The 16,539-nt window shown below is 41.6% G+C and overlaps 1 long non-coding RNA gene and 1 other non-coding gene across 2 annotated transcripts in view; one reads left to right on the top strand and one right to left on the bottom strand.

Moving 5' to 3' along the window:
• Positions 1-16,539, top strand: part of LOC149654955 (uncharacterized) — a 547,559-nt gene that overhangs the window by 380,743 nt on the left and 150,277 nt on the right. The window lies entirely within an intron of this gene.
• TRNAV-CAC (transfer RNA valine (anticodon CAC)) lies at positions 2,334-2,406 on the bottom strand. The gene has a single exon. It is a non-coding gene; the product is annotated as a tRNA-Val (tRNA).

Raw genomic sequence — 16,539 nt, forward strand, 5'->3', positions numbered from 1 at the left:
TTAATAAGAATATAAAACATTTATTTTGTATAAAAAAATTTTTTGGTGATAAGATTGCTTTAGAAAAATCCAAACGGTTAGGCATTGGTAAAAAAGACATATGTAAGCTATTTGCAGAGATGATAATTTTTTTACATGTTTTAAATAAGACTGAAGCTTCCACTATTGTGTTTATACTCCTTGTTTGTTTGACTGAAAACCATCTAGGTGTAGATAAAAGTCAGACCAAAAATTTCTAAAATATATATTTTAAATCTAATCAGATACGCCCACCTAGTTGAAAATAGACCTTTTAAATTTGGGGGAGCCATTCTTGAGAATTTTTCTTTGCTTGTAGGTTGTCAATTTATCTACCAGTAAATATTTGTGTTTGGAAGTTGTATATTAAGTCAAATTAAGTGGTTATAAAAAGCCAGCAGGTTTTTGCCGCTTCTTTTTGTGAGTATTTGATTTTTGTATGTAAAATGGAGGAAGATAATGTTGAGAGTAAGGATGAAATGCGGAAGCGCAAAGCGCGGGAAAGGATGAGGGCAAAAAGGTCGACGTTTTCATTGGATACTTAAGGTTAAATAATCTTCTCGACACGGAGAGGTAATATTTTGGTTTTCCCAACTTGTTACCTCTCCGAGTGACGTATGTCACGGAGAGGTTCTGTAACGATCGTGTGTTACTGTTGTTACACCCCCGTGACCGCGTTCGCAGTTTCCAAATCGGAGCAAACGTGTTCGCTATTTCCGAACTGCTTTCACAGTCACGGAAATGGCCACTCTACTTGAGTTCTCACACCACCATCTTTTGGTCTTCGTCCATTCCACTTGGACACCAGTCTGTACATACTGGCTTCTAAACACTACCATCTACTGGTCCTCCGTCTATTCCACATAGACACCAATCATTCTCATTGGCTTCTAACTCCATCGTCATCGTTGGGTTTAAGACATTCGCGGCAATCAGTTAGGGTTACGAGAAACGTCTAGCTTCCCTGGGGTGGGTTGTCCACCAAAGGTTTTCGCAATTGCGGTTGTTCTTGCTTTAAACTGTAGTTCGACAACCTTATATACTACCTATTTGAGTAAGGCGAAGCAACCGGCGTATGTTTCATTTCAAACCCCAATATTAGTCAAGTCTCTCAAGAATGTTTAATTGTTCTTTATCAAAACGATGTAACGCTCAATAACAACAACTAACGAAGAAAATATTTAATATTAATTATATTTATTTTAATATTTAAGATAATCTTGTTTCTCAACTCAAAATTAATAGGGAAAGAGTTAAAAAGCAGTCTATGTTTTTGTCTGTGTGTGTCCGTCTATTGTTACACTACTGCGTCACGTTAGCAGTTCTCCTTGTGTTGATGTGTTTAGAAATCATACAGATTCTTAATATTCCCTTTTTCCATAATATAAAGTGAATATGTAGAAGTATTTTTCGTAACTACGATGCCTTTAGTAGTTTTGTAACTTCAAAGCTCTGTTTCATTTTGATATTCCAAGGACATTTTTTTATATTATTATTTAAAATGGCTGTTTATATATTACTTAAGCTATACTGCATCTGTATATAGAATAATCCTTGCTTTAGTTTTATCAAGAGGAACGCTAAGAATAATTACATTTTCCGAAAACATTTTATCATGAAATTAATTGTTCTTGAAAAAGCGTAGATATGTAATTTTTTCAATTAATTTAGAGGGACTAGATCGATTAACAATAAAATCAGTTGATTGAATTAAATATTGATTAAGGATTGAGTGGATAAAAATAACTAGAAAAAAATTTCAATATCTGAAACTTCAGTCAATTGATAAACCTCACACATATCGTTTGTTTTTTCGGCCTTGGTCCAAACCAAGACGTTTTTATATAATATCTGTCACTTCAGTCTTAATGTAATTAAATTTGAATAATTATGTTTGTTTTACCGTCATAGATTTGCACTCTAAAATATAATGGTGCATTCAAACACCATATATGCTGTTTTTTCCAGTGCCAAAAAAGACATCATTTAGGGTGTACTTTAACCCCATTTCTATGATCAATGCACGCCATTTACTAATATTATTTGGAAGTATTAAGGAAATATTAGGCATTTAAGCACCATTTACAGTGGCTTTTAACATCTTTATTTGACAATCTGTTGAACTTCTAATATTACCTAGTTTAATGGTTTTAAAAGTAGGGAAAACGTATGCTTCCCATGTCACATAATTAAACCAAGTGAAGTGAAATTATTGTTAAATATTTATTATAACCACTACACCACAGACACGTGATAAGTCTAAGTTTTCCAAGAGATCTAGCTAATTCTTATGTCCAATCACGATGGTCAATACATGTATCTACCAGGGCTCGAACCTGCGACCTTCCGCGTGTGAAGCGGACGTGATAACCACCACACTACAGATACGTAATAACACCGAGTTTTCCAAGAGATCTAGCTAATTATTATGTCCAATCACGATGGTCAAAGCCGTACTTCTGTAATTAACTAAAATTAACATACTTACACTTAATTGTTTTGATCAAACTGGCTGATAGCACACCCTGAATACTTAATTGTTAATTTAAGATAATTCCGAAAAGTATCTTCGCTGTAGTTTTTAAGTTATCGGTGGGGAAAAATCACGTAAAACCCATGTTAATCTCCATAGGAAATTAGCAAAAGCGGGTGAATATTACTTTAACGTTACAAAACGGTATCAAGTCATATCTACAAGGGCATACCGGCCCTGTAGAATAAGTTTATAGAAGTAGACCTCTTGACACGAAGAGGTAATATTTGGGTTTTTCCAACTTGTTATGATACTAAAAGCGTCCCCAAGTGAGAAAAGACGGCTCCGTCTCAAGACTTAATTGGGACACGTGAACCATCTCAAGTCTAAATTTGGACACGTGAATCATCCCGAGACTGAACTGGGACACGTGAACCATCTCAAGTCTAAATTTGGACACGTGAATCATCCCGAGACTGAAGAGGGAAACGTGAATCATCTCGAGACTGAATTGGGAAACGTGAATCATCTCGAGACTGAATTGGGAAACGTGAATCATCTCGAGACTGAATTCGGAAACGTGAATCATCTCGAGACTGAATTCGGAAACATGAATCATCTCGAGACTTAATTGGGACACGTGAATCATCTCGAGACTTAATTGGGGCACGTGAATCATCTCGAGACTTAATTGGGACACGTGAATCATCTCGAGACTTAATTGGGACACGTGAATCATCTCGAGACTTAATTGGGACACGTGAATCATCTCGAGACTTAATTGGGGCACGTGAATCATCTCGAGACTTAATTGGGACACGTGAATCATCTCGAGACTTAATTGGGACACGTGAATCATCTCGAGACTTAATTGCGGCACGTGAATCATCTCGAGACTTAATTGGGATACGTGAATCATCTCGAGACTTAATTGGGACACGTGAATCATCTCGAGACTTAATTGGGACACGTGAATCATCTCGAGACTTAATTGGGGCACGTGAATCATCTTGAGACTTAATTGGGACACGTGAATCATCCCGAGACTTAATTGGGACACGTGAATCATCTCGAGACTTAATTGGGACACGTGAATCATCTCGAGACTTAATTGGGACACGTGAATCATCTCGAGACTTAATTGGGAAACGTGAATCATCTCGAGACTTAATTGGAAAACGTGAATCATCTCGATACTTAATTGGGACACGTGAATCATCCCAAGACTTAATTGCGACACGTGACTCATCTGAAGACTTAATTGGGAAATGTTAATCATCTTATGACTTAATTGGGATTATAACACACTTCAAATAGGTTACAATAGACTTTTGATAACGTTTATCATAAAATCACTTGCATAGTTTGAGTTCTTTTTTGTGCATCATTCAACCGTGCTTATGGTTAATCAATTCTTGAATTACCTTATATTTTGTCCTCTTGATAAAAGTAAGTGAAGCTGTGGCGACTCGTTAATTACACAGCTCTTGTTAAATAACAGAAAATTAGATTGTTTGTTAATCATACCACTCGCGTAAACGCTCTAGAATTTAAAAGAGTGGCATGGAATGCTTTAATTACAATATACAAAAATAAACCACTAAAATGTTTCGCTTCTTCCTCAGGCTTCGTATGCTAAACGACGCTGCTTTCGGGAATGAAACACAAAATTTATAGATAGATGACAGGCCACGAATGAGCTTCACCATTCATTCGTGATATGTTTCAGCGCGCTATTGCGAAAACCGTCGGTCAGAAAAAGAGCAGTATTCGATTAAAGTTTCTATACTTGAAGAGGTAAGGCTTTATTCAATAATTTCGCGTGACGCAAAAACGTTTCTTTGTCCGCTTTTAGCCTCGCAATTAAGAACAAAACCCTAGCAATAAGCTGTTGTAGTTGGACGTGATTTATTTAGAAAGAAGTTAAAACTCTTGAGTTCCGCTTTATTCAACGCAATTGCGTGATTTAAATCATTCCTGGGAACCTTTCCCAAAAGTTAATATTTCAATTATAACGCCATAAAGAGCAATTTCGAAAGAACTTTATTTAGTCAAGCGAGCAGCGAGCAAGTTTTTATACGCGAGAAATGAGTTTGTTTTTTCACGCAAATAACTTATTTTGTTCGTTGTTTTGGTCCAAATTCATTTTCAATCTCAAAATTAGAAATAATTTGATATCGTATAGTGTCGGGGATTTGCTATACTCCGAAGACACTTTCTCGAAATCATTTAATCTGACACCAAAATATGTGATTCGGAATTCGATATATCAAATAAAATAGAAATAAGGCGAAACATCATAAACAAGACGGCCAAAGGGCTGGGCCTTAATAGCAGCCACATCGTTATTATTTAATTAGCCCATAAATAAAATTAAATAAATATAAAGACCAAAAGACACAAATTCAGAAGTATCCGACCCCACAAATAGGGTCCTCCCTCATTCCCGACCCTTTAGAGATAAATTAAAAGAAGAAAACTCGCCATTTTTGTCACGCCCTCGTGGTACAGTGGTAGTGCGTTTCACTCCATTGGGCTTGCAACCTGGGTTCGATTCCCGGCTGCAATTAAGACACATTTTAACTAAAATAAATTCTCTAACCGAACTTAGTTCCTCCTAAGGGTGTGTTGAGGTACTAAGTCAAAAACTCCGGACACAACAACAACTACAACTAGGCTTGGCCTACTACAAGTATTACGGCTCGGGTCAAACTAAGATCCTATCATATACTAAGATGTGGCTAAAAAGATAGGGTACGCAGTTATCTTTAGGGTTGACGCTTGAGTTAACTTCAATTTGCTTAACTTAACTAAAGAGTTTCAATAAAGAGCTTAAAATATGCTTCGATTAATAGTGATAATTTAGTTTAAATGATCATCCACGATAGCAGATTTATGGAGTACTACTACTTAAATTAAAAACATTGTAGAAGTCGGTGTCGTAATGAAGTCCAATCTGTGGGCTGAGATATTTGAGGTCAAGAGTCAATACATCCAAAATATTAAAAATCAGAGCCACACACTTTTAATAATATTAAAACAGTTATTGAAGTTCATCCTAATAGCCTATTGTAACCCTCCGTAGAATAATTTAACTAAGGGAGAAAGCTCCCGAGGGCCATAAAAAGAATAAAGACAACTTACTTTTTAGTCGGCTCTCGAAGTTGGGGACGCAAGCTAGATGGGGTGTTCTCTCTTTCCCCCCCCCCCTTGCTTTGGCTTCCCGCTCGCGTTTTTAACTTCACACACGCTAGCTTGGGTCCTCATCGATGCGAAGTATCACACCTCCTCGGTGGTGAGAGCTGGTAACCACTACGTTGTGTGGGCTAAGCGGATACGCGTCCTTCCCAAGCCAAGGTGTTGAGGCATCGTGCCGAGGGCTGCATGGTACCGGGGAAGTAAAACTACGGTATCGCTAACGATCCCCTCGGGGCACCAGGCAACACCCCGTTGTATCTAGCCTTCCACCCGGGTGGGGGACTACCGGGTGGTGACCGTTTTCTTGCCCCCTTACTCGTGGGATTCTCATGGATAACACATCAGAAAACAACTCTAAAACTACAACACCTACGGTGCAGGGGTCTGCTCAGGGCAGAACCCACACTTATACCACTACGCTAGGGCCTGTATCCAGCGATACTCGTGCCGATTTATCGGTGCGTGTGACTGGTCAGGCTTCGAAACGTACCGTGCGACGTCGCCGTAAACGACAGATTGCTCGGGAAAAGGCCAAATCGGGGTCTGAAACGGTCTCCACCCCCGCTGGGGGTGCGGTGGCACGTGGCACCCAATTGAAGAGGCCTAGAACGGAGGACTCGACTCCCTCTCGTAGCACCTCGCAGGCGGCGGCAAAAAAGGCTAAGTCCTATAGTGACGCCGCCAGCACAGAAAAGATGGCCATTGTTAAAAAAGGCTATCCGAAGGCGGTCATCACGGAGGAAGACGTGGGCCCAATCCAGAAGGCGATTCTTGAAGCGTGGGAGCCGTCTACCGCGCCTTGCGAATTTTAGCCTGACGGCCGGGGCCCTGGTTTACTCCTGTGAGGATACGTTTACTGGTCAATGGCTGAAGGATAACTTAGCCTACTCGGTGGTGGGGGATGCGGCGCTCTCAGTAATGAGATCTAGCGAACTCCCTAAGCCGTTTAAGGTAATGTTCCGCACCAGGGACCAGATCACCAAAGAGCCGGCGGTGCTGTTCCGGCGCCTAAAGGCCCTTAACGATGGCTTTGCAACCGAATATTGGAAATGTATTCGGACATACGTGGACAGGGCAGTGCGGTACTGGGTACTGTCCATCGATGGCTCCTCATTGGAAGCCATTAAGAATGCTGGTTTCGTGGGCTTTACTGGAGTGGACAAGGGTTCCTTCAAACTCCTTCAGAACACGGAAACCACCAAAATCACTGTAGCCGAGTCTATGACAGGGGGTGGGACTAGCGAGATGGGGGATCTCGCTGTGGAGCTCGCTGGTGTCGCTCTAGGCACAGAGGGTGAGGGGGTGGCTCATTCGGAAGCTTGTTCTTCCATGGATGAGTCCACCCTACTGGAAGATTCGGATGGGACCCTTCGGGATCCAGCCGATGTGCGTTCTAGTAGTCCTGGTGAGGGGGAGGATCTAGGGACTGGGAACTTGCCTGTCGGGGGGGAGGTGCCACTAGCCCTCTCGGGACCGATGAGGTGTAGCTAGGTCCCTTCTGAACCCCTCTCTTAAGGACCATGGGGACGCTACGTGCAATTCAAATCAATCTGCACCATAGCAAGGCGGCCTCTGCGGTACTCTGCAGGAGGTTCGCTATAGAGGGTCTTGATCTGGCCCTCATACAAGAACCGTGGATTTGCCATGGCAAAATCCTCGGTCTTGACGCGGCGGGGTCACTATTTTATGACCAAACTGCTGCTAGACCTAGGGCGTGTATTCTGGTTCGGAGGGATCTTTGCTGTATCTCTCTACCGCTGTACACGTCCCAGGACACGGCGGCCGTGAAGCTAGTCCTGGCCACTGGGCATGCCAAGTTGACTATCACGGCTGCCTCTGCTTACTTTGCCCACGACGCGGACTCTCTCCCGACAATTGAGGCGATCAATTTGGTCGATCAATGTGAAAAGAGAGGGGACAAACTAATCATTGGCTGCGACGCCAATGCTCATCACATCACGAGGGGCAGTTCTGACTGCAACAGGAGAGGTGATGATTTACTAGAATATTTAGTTGGTTGTAAACTCCATATTCTTAATCAAAACAATGAACCTACTTTTGTCACTTCTAATAGAAGGGAGGTCATTGACCTCACGCTAGCCACGGAAAACCTCGTGTCTTCCGTGTCTAACTGGCATGTGTCTAATGAGCCGTCTCTGTCGGATCATAGGCACATCTGCTTTACTGTCGCGACTACCTCTGTCCCAGCGGGGACGGAGATACGCAATCCAAAACGGACCAATTGGGCCGGCTATAGGGAAGACCTAATCCTACGCTACGGAGGGGGTCACACTCCTAAACTTACTTCACCTAAGGATCTTTATAGGGCTGCTGGTGACTTACAGTGCTCCATTATGGAGTCATTCCACCGGAACTGCCCACTTTAGACCGTCAACCGCTCGAGGCTTGTCCCTTGGTGGAACGCGGATCTCAGCCGGCTTCGTAAATGCACGCGCAGGCTCTTTAACAAAGCCAAGCGCACGGGTGACTGGGCTGGATACAGGCAGTCCCTTAACACCTACAACAGGGCCATTAGAGCTGCTAAGAAGGACTCCTGGCGGACCTTCTGTGAGCAAGTCTCCAATGACCCTGCCACGGCTAGGGTCATGAAGATCCTAGCGCATGACAACACACATCGGCTTAATACTATTAAGCTGCAGGAGGGTGTGTACACTAAGTCTGGGGCTGAGACTCTCAAGCACATGCTGGAAGTCCATTTTCCTGATTCTACTATAATGAATCCAACAAACCCCGACTCTCTCTACCCTGTCTTGCACAGGGCTAAGAGGGAAGACTGGCTTGTAGCCAGACAGGTTGTCACGATTCCCAAGCTTCCGTGGGCTGTCAACTGTTTTGAGCCCTACAAGTCTTCGGGACCCGATGGGGTCTTCCCTCTGCTTTTGCAGGAGGGCTTAGACCACATCGGCTCTCCGCTTTGCAAGATCTACAGACTCTGCATGGCTCTCGGTCACATACCTCGTGACTGGAAACGCTCTAGGGTCATCTTTATTCCCAAGCCCGGGAAGGCTTCCTATCTCGAGGCGAAGGCATTTAGGCCCATATGCCTGACCTCCTTCTTCCTCAAAATTCTGGAGAAGCTGGTGGACAGGTACATTAGAGACGAGGTACTTTCGGTAACTCCTCTCTCTTCTTCACAATTTGCCTACCAAAAAGGCAAATCCACTGAGACGGCCCTTCACGGCCTTACGAATTGCCTGGATAGGGCCTTCGAGTTTCAGGAAACTTCACTGGCCGTCTTCCTCGATATTGAGGGGGCCTTTGAAAAGGTCTCTAGCTCGGTTATTACTGAAGCTGTGAAGAGATTTGGCATCAGCGACACTCTTGGCCGCTGGATCTAGTCTATGCTTACCGACCGCGAGGTGACGGCGTCCCTCCTTGGGGACTCTCTAGGGTGACTACCAGCAGGGGCTGCCCTCAGGGTGGAGTGCTCTCTCCCCTGTTGTGGTGCCTGGTGGTGGACGAACTCTTGGGGAGGCTCGGGGGTGCTGGGGGCTGTAGCTGCTTCGGGTATGCGGACGATGTAGCGATAGTCTTTACCGGGAAGTTCCCGGATACTGTTACCGCACTTATGAGATCTGCTCTCTCTAGCGTGGAGCAATGCTGTCAGGCGGTTAACCTCACCGTTAATCCTGATAAAACTGTCCTTGTTCCTTTTACGAGGAAGAATACTAAGGATCTGTTCAATGATATCTATTTCTTTGGCCAGGTCCTGACAAAGTCCTCCGAGGTGAAATACCTGGGGGTGACCTTTGATTGCAGACTCACATGGAAGCCGCATCTTGATCGGTGTATTAAGAAGGCCAAGATGCTCTTCTGGAGGACCAGGAGCTCTGTCGGCCAGACTTGGGGCCTCAACCCCAAGGCTGTACACTGGCTCTATACTGGGATCATCAGACCCATAATTTCTTACGGGGCACTTGTCTGGTAGACAAGGGTCCGGCTTAAGACGGTGCAGGCTGCCCTGCGCAAGCTTCAAAGGCTTGCCTGCATTGGTGTTACGGGGGCCATGAGATCGACCCCAACTGCTTCCCTGGAGGTGCTCCTTGACATGCTTCCTCTTCATCTCTTCATTGAGGAGGAGGCTGTCATGGGAGCCTACAGGCTCAACATTAGTGGCTGCTGGGTTCCAAGACTTGGGATTACAGCCATACGAAGCTCTTTCGGGAGTATGCCGCACTTGAGCCGTCGCTTACGATGTGCTCTGACAAAACCGTTACCAGTCTTGATTTCACTAAGCCTTTCAGCATCCACTTCAACATTCGGGCAGAGTGGACTAACCTGCTGTCTCTTGGCACTGGGGGTGAAACTATTTGGTTCACCGATGGTTCCAAGACTGATTCCGACGCTGGCGCCGGCTATTACTGCCAAACCACAAGGGTCGGCTTTTCTGCTTGCCTGGGTACCTTCGCTAGTGTGTTCCAGGCTGTTAATTAATTACTGTATTAACAAAGGGTATACCGGACGGACTGTGAGAATTTATTCTGACAGTCAGGCCGCCCTGAACGCGCTGAACCGGTGTCAGATTACCTCTCAACTGGTGCGCAGCTGCCTTGATCTGCTAGCGCGACTGGCATCCTGCAACAGGGTTCTGTTGTACTGGGTGCCAGGGCATAGTGGATATCATGGCAATGAGCAAGCCGATAGATTTGCGAAAAGGGGTACGGAGGCCAAGCTCTTGGGGCCGGGGCCGGCCCTCCCCATCCCCTACAGGCACGCCAAACGGTGTCTGCATGACAGGTTGACTGTCATACAAAACCAGCTCTGGCATAACATGGAGGGCCAGAGACAGACAAAACTTTTTGTCAATGGTCCCTGCAGGTCTCGTGCCAGAGACCTAATTTCGCTCAGCAGATGGGATATTAGGCTGGCCACCGGTCTTTTGACCGGGCACTGTCGGCTTAATAGGCACCTCCATCTGTTGGGTTTTGCCGACGACCCTCTTTGTAGGTCGTGTCAGGAGAAGGAAGAAACATCCGCTCACGTACTTTGCGAGTGCGACTGCTTCGCCTCGCTTAGACTAGAATATTTTGATTCACATACTTTGGAACCCTCGAGGGTCTCCTCTATTACGGTGGAGCGAATTCTTCGCTACGCTGCAGCTACGGGCCTATTCAAGGCCTGAATATGAGGTTGCACAATATGCCTTTGGCATCGGTGCTAGGGCGCGTGCCCTCCTCAATAACAATAATAATAATACTTTTTAGTCAAAACAGAAGAAACAAGTCTTCTTAAATTTTATTAATCAAAAAGGGCTTAACCCGACTATACCGTAACTTGACAGTAAAGTAACAAACAAAAAACTGCTCGTTTCGAGAGCTGACTAACGACTGACTAAGAAATTTTCTCAGAATCACAAAAGGAGGAGGAACATGTAGCATGGAGGCTTATACACCCTGCCAGACCCTAGGAATCTGGCAGCCATGCTACATCCCCCCTCTTTAGGAACTATCTTTTAACAACAGAATATGGAAAGAAAAAAAGGAAAAGGTTACCCCGAGGAACCTTGGATATTTTAGCAGGGGTAAAGACATTATCACAATTTTTTTTCTTCAATCTTCGGTTTCTGTATGGTGTTCTCCCATTGGATCGAATCCCATTCCACCAAATTCCCAATCGACCGATTTTATCTGAAATATGATTTAAAATCCCGCCGTTTGTGCGGTTTTCTGTCTATTGGGATTTTTTTTAGGAATATTATTATTACTTATAAGGCTATATAGGTTAATTTAGCGATAGGAACTTTCGTCTCACCGTGGCGCAGTAGAAGAGTATCGGACTACCGTGCGATAGTCCTTGGATCGATTCCCCGAAAGAAAAAGTAAACTACGTAACAATAGTTTCACGCAATTGATAATTAATTTCATTTGAACTTAATTGCAGTTACGTTAGACAGTGTGGGAAACTATAAAGTAATAAAAAAATACTATTGCAATAATGGCCTTTGAGTATTTGAAATGTTTTGCGTAAATTTTATTAAAATTACGGTAATATTTTAGAGGGTTAAGGTTAGGTCAAATCAGGTTAGGTTTGGTTGGGTTGGGTTAGGTTAGATTAGGTTTGGTTGGGTTGGGTTAGGTTAGATTAGGTTTGGTTGGGTTGGGTTAGGTTAGATTAGGTTAGGTTAGGTTTGGTTGGGTTAGGTTTGGTTAGGTTTGGTTGGGTTAGGTTTGGTTAGGTTTGGTTGGGTTGGGTTAGGGTTTGGTTAGGTTATGTTTTGTTAGGTTGGGTTAGGTTAAGTTAGGTTAGGTTGAGTTAGGTTAGGTTAGGTTAGGTTAAGTCAGATTTAGTCAGGTCAGGTCAGGTTAGGTTAGGTTAGGTTTGGTTTGGTTTTGTTAGGTTAGGTTAAGTCAGGATAGATTAGGTTTGGTTTGGTTAGGTTATGTTAGGTTGGGTTAGTTTAGGTTAGGTTAGGTTAGGTTATGTTTTGTTAGGTTTGGTCAGGTAGGGTAAGGTAAGGTTAGGTTAGGTTAGGTTAAGTCAGGTTATGTTAGGTTTGGTTAGGTTAGGATTGGAAGTGGTAGGATAACCGATTTGCCATAATAATTTTATTTTCATTGAGGTCCTTGCATAATTAAAGCGGGCCTTTTCCAACAAATTATTTTTATAAAGATTCTGGAGCAATTAACGCTGCATTTATTCAGTTTCTTGAACAATAAATATATGCCTTTTCCAAAATATTGATTGTTTTACGGGTCATTTCAGGTTCGCTTTGATTCGGCTCGGTTACAATAGAGGCATCCTTTTAAACTTGGGATTTGACCATCACAGTATCATTATTTATATACGAAAGTGTATTGATAGACGCAAGCTTAAGGACAAGGGTATTTTCTTTAAACCAAAAGAGGTATTTTTTAATTCGGTTTTAAATTACGGCGTTAAAAATATATCTTTTAATAGCAATGAAAATTTTAAGATAATAAACCCGCACATTTTGGCTATATGCGGTCCAACGGGATTCGGTTCAATGGGACATTCGGTCAAATGGTATTCGGCCCAATGGGCCAGCAGCAATTGCTAATTGGCTAATTAATTAGTTCAAAAATATTTCCCAAATTGCTAATTCTAATTCAATTAGTTGTCAGCTAATTAGCACAGCTCTGGTCCCATCTAAATAACAACAAGTAAGTCGGTATAGCGCAAACAATGTAAATACTTTGGTAATGATCAACTTATTTCAAACCGTATTTTATAGTCGCATAACAATAATAACTGAACAGCTAGCTCGTGATGAGATAAATGTTCAACAGTTCTTACGCCAAGCAAGACATCTAATAAATCCATATGCGCCCATTCTTGATCCCTTCATTCAGGATTTAATTACTCTTCAGACCAAGGGTATATATACCAAGAAAAAAAATACTGTAGTTAAGGGTGCTTTAGCCACAATATCTGGGGACAGTCTGTCATCCCACCTCTTAGCTGGGTTCAATAAAGGTTTTTCTGGTTTACGAATATGCCGCCAGTGCCTGGCAACTAAAAAAACTGCGTCTGAGCAGTTTTTGGAGAGTGGCCATACTTTACGGACTGAAACAGGGCACTTATATCATCTTGCAGCTATCGCGGAAAACCCTGACAACTGTAAAATCTATGGTGTGCAAGAGAGATCACCTTTCCTTGACATTCCTGAATTTAAAGTAACTGAAATGTTTCCCCCAGATATAATGCACGACCTATACGAAGGCGTGATACCTCTGGTTTTAAAAGTTGTTTTAGCTGGGCTGATTGGCGAGGATGTATTTGCTCTAGATGACATAAATAATATTTTAAAAAACTTCCGTTATGGCTGCCAAGATACTCGCAATAAACCTGGTACCTTCACACAGGGCATGATTTTAAATGATGCAAATTTAATTGGGTCCGCTTCTCAGAAAGCTTGTTTATTTTATCTTTCTCCATTTCTGTTTGGGGAACATGTTCCCGAACAGAATGCCTATTGGAAATTGTACCTAAATCTAAGGCAAATAGTTGACATTCTAGTGGCCCCAGTGATTGAGAGATATTGGCTGCCTATGGCCAGTGACTTAATTGAGCAGTTTTACCAAAAATTAAACGAACTTGCCCCAACAAAGTTTACCCCCAAAGTCCACTATTTAGTTCACTATCCTCGGTTAACCTTAAAGTATGGCCCATTAAGAAGACTATCCTGCATTAGGTTTGAAGCAAAGCACCAAAACCTCAAGATAATGGCAAGTAGAGGGAAAAATTTTACAAATATCGCGAAAACTTTAGCGGTACGTCATCAGTATGCCCAATGTTACGATTTAAGTGGGAAAAATGGAATTGAAAATGAATATCTTGAAAAATGTGTAAAACCAGTGTTGTTTTCAAGGTTACCATACGACTTAAAGGGTGAAATTAGAAAATGCTCTTATTTAAATGTCGAAAGAGAGAAAATGATCGTCTTTAAAGCTAATGAAATTAAGATAAAATCAGTGGCATATAAAATGAAAACATTTTTGACAACTGCCTTAGCACATGGCGAAAATATACCAGTTCTTATGAAAATTGCACGTATTTTGAAAATAAATGATGTGTGGGTAATATGTGGGAAAATCTTCACTGCCATTTCATATTCAAGACATATCAATGCTTATGAAGTGCAAGATTCAAAGCTCTGGAAAGTCATTAAACCTGGAGAAGAAATTGACATCACCATAATGAACTCATACCTTGTAAATTCCAAACTGTTTATCATCTTGAAATACAGTATTTTTCAGTAATACTCGTACCAATGTTATAAACGTAAATAATTAGCAGCAAGCATTATTATATAGTCCTTGTTTTAATGCATTTTTTATTTTGTTATAAGGCTACTCGCAGTTATTGCGTAACATACTATGACCGTACGAAAGAAGTAACCATTGACGAACCATTCACCATCGATAATCTATCGACTAAGATTAAAAATCCTTTAAAATAATGGATTTCAAAAGAATCCAAGTACTTTCGACAAAATGGAAGAAGTTTATTGACATCGAGAGTGATGATGAAGATAGTCCACCGGACGGCTACGAGCTCAATATTCTGGGCAAGAAGAAAGAAGCTAAAACCAACCCCAATGCAGCTCCATTGGCAGTGCCTTCAACATCAACGTGAGCAACCAATCAAAAATTAAATTTGCATCATTGAAGTATAATTCAAATATCCAAATAATTTACAGAGGAAATTTATCAGTGCCAATAATATTTGAAGAAGATGAAACTGTGTGTGAGAGCGAAAAAATAATTCCTCTTGGATACAAAGTTCCTGCTTTACCCCATAACATAATGGAACTAATCAAAGAAAAAAACAGCCATGTGTTTCACACAAGTAATTCATCAACATTTGTCAGACTTCTCATTGAGGATATGACAAGATACACGGTGTAGGTGTAAATCAAAGGAGATATGAAATGAATATGAAATAGTCGAAAAGAAGTTTCGCTGAGTTAAAATTGAATATTTTATTATAGGTATCCAACTCACAATGAGTATGTGAGAGTGTGCACTGCACCGATTTTTGCAGGTGTAAGCTGGGCCCTGAATACGGAAGTACTTATCCTGAACACCATTAATAAAATATATTTTGGTGGCAAACGAAACTACTATTTATTAATATTCAAAATAGTCTACCTGGCTCTCATCGTTAAAGTCAAAATTCAAAAGGAATAGAAAACCTTTGACGCACCTACGATGTGTTCAAGAGGCAAAAAAAAACATACGAACAACAAAAGAAAACCTGTGGATAAAGATGAAGTGCCTGTTCCCAAAAAGAAAAAAATTAACCGAATTGAACTAGCTGTATGCGTAATTATCTTTTACACTTGGTTTATCTAAACTAATCATCTTTTTCAAGATGACTTTTTGGAGGATCCAACCTCGATAGAGGCACGTATCAAGGTGATATGCAGTGAGGCCAAAAAAACCAAGCCAAACGAGGCCATTTTGGACGAAAAAATGTTAAGAACCCTCCATTATCGGCAAAAATGCAACGAAACAAATTCTGTTCCGGAAACCTTGGAAAGCTTTCCAAATTTAAATTGTGGGAAAGAGGTTAGTGTTAACAAATTAAATTTAAAGTAGAACGTAGCCTTACTCCAAATTTTTTCCAGATTTTAAAAGATTTCGCCAGAATTTTGAAGGGGGATATTAATCCAGAGAAAAAGATTTTGGCATACCTGCAACCCCTTGTTCCAAGAATTTTAGCACTAAGTAAAAGTTCTGCCCTTTGCAAGAAATTAAATGACCAGATGGAGGCTCGAAAAGATTATATAAATGACGCTGAAATAATAGGTAACGTTTTTTTTTATCGTTTACTATATATACCCATAATTAACTAATGTTTAATATCGTTTTAGAAATGGAACTAAGCGCATGTTTAGTGCTATTGCCGCTCTTATTCAAAGAAAACCCGGACCATCTTTTCACTTTCAACTATGTAAGACTTTACAGTAATAAATCCCTGGTTCATAAGACTCGCAGTTACGTTTCCTTTCCCCTGTTATGCAGCCAGCATTGTCTGAAATCTTAAATCCGATATTTTATGATTTCCCGAACCAGGGCCTAGGAATTTCGTATATAGGCTAACTAATCTTTCAATATTTATTGTTACTGAATAGCGAAAAACATTAAAACGCAGTTCTTAGCATAGAAGAAGATGGATTTTTATCACAGCCAATTAAACTGATGATCGAAACTGTTGCAATAAAAGCAACAAGCACTGTAAATGGACTATGCTTGCTGATGGCTTCATACTATGTGTTTGGGGTTCAGTATCCAGCTGAGCTGGTTAAAACGTTGGAGTTTCTCCAAAAGATTGTTTTCTGCATAGAGCCTGGGTCAAAGAAAATA

This window comes from Phalangium opilio, unplaced genomic scaffold, assembly GCF_054372755.1.
Source record: "Phalangium opilio isolate 3A_F unplaced genomic scaffold, DU_Popi_V2 ptg000078l_1, whole genome shotgun sequence".
NCBI lineage: Eukaryota > Metazoa > Arthropoda > Arachnida > Opiliones > Phalangiidae > Phalangium > Phalangium opilio.